This window comes from Lycium barbarum, chromosome 11 (assembly GCF_019175385.1).
Source record: "Lycium barbarum isolate Lr01 chromosome 11, ASM1917538v2, whole genome shotgun sequence".
NCBI classification, from domain to species: Eukaryota; Viridiplantae; Streptophyta; class Magnoliopsida; order Solanales; family Solanaceae; genus Lycium; species Lycium barbarum.
The window spans coordinates 76,639,798-76,644,402 of record NC_083347.1 but is presented as its reverse complement, the minus strand read 5'-3'; the positions used below and the strand labels follow the sequence as shown (position 1 = coordinate 76,644,402).

The window sequence follows — 4,605 nt, the reverse complement described above, 5'->3', positions numbered from 1 at the left end:
GGAGGGTGGCATTTGCTCTAAGAAACACATATTTAAGATGGGATGGAAGTTGCTTGAGTTCCAACTTCGGTGGCTCAATATTTGATGGTTTTGCTGGAGGAGTTGTTAGTTTCTCTAAGTCAAGAGACAATTTCTTGGTCTCATAAGAGTAAGACCCCAGACCAGTGAGTGAATTCACTATCTCAATATATCCCTCCATTTGTTCTGCATCAAAATTCACCAAGATGGCCGATAATGCTTCGCCCAAGCATTCTTCCTCCATTTTGAACTCTACCGCTTCATCCACCACATCAAAAGAATTAATGACTGAAATACTTTGATAAAGACTAGGTAATTTCATGCCTTTGCTGGCGTGAAAAGTCACCTCCTCATCGTTCACCCGGAACTTGATCTCATTCTTCTCGGAATCCATAAAAGCCCTTCCTGTCGCAAGGAAAGGTCTCCCCAGAATAATAAGAATTTCTTGATCAATAGCACAGTCATGAATCACGAAATCTGCCGGCAGTAGGAATTCCCTGATTTGAACAAGCACATCATCAACTACCCCCACTGGCCTTTTTATCGATTTGTCAGCCATCTGCAAGCTCATGGTAGTTGGCCTTGGCATCCCTAATCCCGATCTCTTGAAAATTTCAAGGGGCATAAGATTTATGTTAGCCCCGTTATCACACAAAGCCTTGGCAAAATCCTGCTGCCCTATGGTGCATGGAATTGTGAATGCTCCAGGATCTTTCCTTTTTTGCACTGTGGTCTTGGAAAGAATAGCACTAACACGATGAGTGATACCCACCGTGTCGTGTTTCAATGGCTTCTTCTTCTTTGTTAAGAGATCCTTCAAATACTTAGCAAAGCCAGGCATTTCTTGGACAACGTCCATGAAAGGAATGTTCATCGTCAACTGCTTGAGTTGATCATAAAATCGCAACCATTTGTCATCTTCTGTTTTCCTCACTAGCCTTTGAGGAAAAGGCGGTGAAGATTTGAACAATTGGCTCAAAGGGCGTAGAGCGCCAGAAAATTTAGCCTTCCCCTTTTCCTGTTTTTCTCCTTGTGCCTTGAGATTTTCAAGATTCTGCTCCTCTTCAGCTATAATAGGGACTTCCTCCTCTGTTTCTTCCTTCACAATATCATCAGATACATCAGGTTGCGCTTCTTTTTCAACAATTGACTCGAGATCAATCACCTTTTTATTAGCACCTTGAAGTATTTTTCCACTTCTGGTGCTAATAGCAGCTACATGCTCCACAGAGTTTACCCCACTACTTTTTGGATTTGGAACTGTATCACTTGGTATTTGTCCACGTTGAGGAGTATGCACTTCTCTGGAAAGGTCTCTGGATTGCGATTCAAGCTTCTGAATGGAAGCTGAATAAGATAGTTGAACCTGAGACATTCCCTTGATTGTGCTCTCTGTTCTGTCCTGATTCATTAGCATTTTCTGCATCATACTTTTCAGTTCCGCAGAATCATTAGTAGTGTTGCCAGCAGAGTTGCTAGCTGAATTGTCTCTCCACTGTTGGGAATTTGAAGCTTGCCCCTTTGGTGGAATGTAGGGGTTCGAGCTCTTGTTGCCATAATTATTGTTGTTGTAATTCCCTTGATTTGGATTTCCCTGATCATTTCTGCTATAATTATTCCCTTGAAATTGTTGTTGAGGCTTTTGCCATGGGTGATGGCCCGGACCTTGATAATTTTGCCTGTGATAGCCCCCTTGCGAGTTGTTGACATAATTAGCATCTTCATACTGTTGTTGCCCATCTTGGTACACCCCTTCAGGGACTTGATACATGCCCTGTGGAAGAGGTGGTAACTCCTCAACAACATCTACCCCTTGTGCATCCTTCTCTGCCAACTTCTTTGATAATAGATCCACCGTGGTTTGCAATTGAGCAAAGGCATGATCTCTCTCATAGTTTTCTTTTGCAACGGCAGCTAGTGATGGACTACCATAAGAGAGGCTCTCACTATCAGTTGAATTCCAAGCTTGATTGTGGGTGGTGAGTTTACCAAGCAAGCGGGTGATGACGATAAATGACTTGTCCATGAAACATCCTCCCGCGGCAGTATTGACAGCAATCTGATTCATCGTATCTAAGCCCTTGTAGAATTTCTCCGTGAGAATAGCATCCGTAAACCCTTGAGTTGGAGATTGAGCTAAATAATACTTGAACCGCTCCCATGCCGAATATAGTTGTTCCCCCGGGAGCTGTTTGAACTCGAAGATCTTATCTCGAAGTTCAGCCTTTTTGCTCGGTGGGAACCACTTCTTCAGAAATGTGTTGGCCAGGTCGCTCCAGGTATGGATAGAATTGCTGGGAAGCTTTTCATACCATTCCCTTGCTTGGCCAGCCAAGGAATATTTGAAGACCCGTAATCGCAGTGCATCTACAGAAACAACACCTTGGGATTGTTGAGAACACACATGCAAGAAGTTCTTCAAATGTCGAAGTGGACAATCCTTCGAAGAATTTCGAAAATAACCTTCAAGTTTCAGTAGCTGATAGATAGAACTATCAATTTTGAAAGTAGCATTTCCAGTTCTAGGAGGAACCACAGCAGAAGCATAATCAGCTTCATTGATGAATTCCGCAAAGATATTTTCGTCCTCGTCCTCTTCTGGTGCAGGTGGGTTCACTTGGAGTCCACCTTGGTTTCCTTGATTCCGATTTAGTCTTCCTGCCATGTTCACCTGGTTCACCACAACAGCAAACGAGGTGTGATGGAATAGAAAAAGTCTTAAAGAAGAGTACACAACAATCAGTAATTTCTAAACCGTATTCCCCGGCAACGGCGCCAAAATTTGATACGCTTAAATTACACCTATTAATGGAGTAAAGCGGACGTTGTCAAATATAGTAACCCAAATAAGGTTGGGGTCGAATCCCACAGGGAATATAGAGAGAAAAAGATACTAATTTTATGCGATACTAGTCTTTAAAGGCTTTAATCCTATTCCTGATAGTTTGAAATATTTGTTGAATAATGTAATTGAATACTTTGACTTGAATTGTACTTAATGCGAGAGAGAGACTAAGGTTGTGTTCCCCAACTTGATTAGATATTATGCTTCAGGTTTCAGTGTGATATATTTCTAATGGTTGTTCTATGAATATGCACTTGATCTCTTAAGAACTTCCTAATGTTTCCCAACAGTTAAGCCGTATTTCCTCTTTATGATTCTCCCGAATATAAAAGAGTTGCAATCGAAGAGCGACCAATAATGCCAATTTAGACTTGTTCTTATCCCTAAGTTAGTCTATTAAACGAGGGTTAACGCCTCGAGTCATTGTTATTCAATCTTACCAATACTGACTCTCTTTCCCAAGAAAAGTTAATATAATGGCTTAGGTTAATGCTTGCAATCATTACCCAACGCTAACGCACAAAGATAGAATAAATACTAACAACCATTATGCATATATCAATAGTAGAAACCCATTCACATAATACTCATCATGGGATCCACAACCTTAGTATTAAAATTATCTACTCATCATTTTGGTTAACAAAGAAAGCTTAAGAGTTAACATAATATACTTACGATGCTAATACAATATGGAATGGAAGTGTAGTTGTTGCTTTAAATGCTCCAACCACTTCAAATATTCAAGACTTAAAGTTAAAGCTCTCCAAGAAAAATCAGAATTAATGAATTAAAACCCTACTTTAAGTATTTATAGGGCCAAAAATCGCGCCAAGTTTCTGGACAAAAACACCCTTACGCGACATCGTTACGGACCGTAACCTATGTTACGGTCCGTCCTTCGGTTCGTCCTTTGTCAGCATGATGTCACGGCCACTATGCGACGGACCGTAGCACAGGTTACGGTCCGTATCTCTCAGCGGATCATGGCCTCAGTCTTCAGTGGCCAATGCGTTTCGCCATGACGTTACGCCCTGTAATCTGAGTTACGGACCGTCCTTCTGGGGCGTAACCTGTGATACTACTTGGCAACTTTCTGGAAATTTTCCTCAGCTTACGGTACACGTTACGGCCCGTAACATGAGTTACGGACCGTCCTTCATAGCGGCACGTATCCTCTCTGGTACGGATCACGTTACGACCCGTAACATGAGTTACGGACCGTCATTTAGCTCCAAGTTGTCCGTTTTTTCAGCATTTCCGATCATTTTCGATCCTTATTCAACCAACCCTATAAAACACAAAAATAACATAAGAAACGATGTAAAAACACTTAAAAACAAGCAACACTTCTAGTTACAAAGGCATAAAATGTGCCGAAATTCACGGCACATCAGGAAGGCGGCGTTCTCCTGATTCACGGTATTCTGCCGGTTGAGGCCTTCTCTCGAATCTACAGAGTTTGGGTCGACTGGATCTCCAGGTAGGTTTCGTAACCCACTGTTCTCGTTTTCAGCCATAATTTCGTTGTTGTTGACATGACCGGACTGTCCGCTGCTTGCCATTTTGTCCGTTTTTTGCGGAAATTAGCAGATTCCTCAATCAATGGGTAAAAGAAGGAAGAACTAAAGATTAAAACAAACAAAAAACCACTATTATCCTAGCCCCACGGTGGGCGCCAAACTGTTTACCCCGGATTCGGTAACAATTAAATTTGTAAGTGAGGTATAGGATATGTGGAT

General features: G+C 41.8%; 1 non-coding gene across 1 annotated transcript; it reads left to right on the top strand.

Annotated features, from left to right (window-relative positions):
• The first annotated feature begins 2,132 nt into the window (after positions 1–2,132).
• On the top strand, positions 2,133–2,239 carry LOC132620648 (small nucleolar RNA R71). Its single transcript, XR_009575085.1, has one exon. It is a non-coding gene; the product is annotated as a small nucleolar RNA R71 (small nucleolar RNA).
• Positions 2,240–4,605: the final 2,366 nt, after the last annotated feature.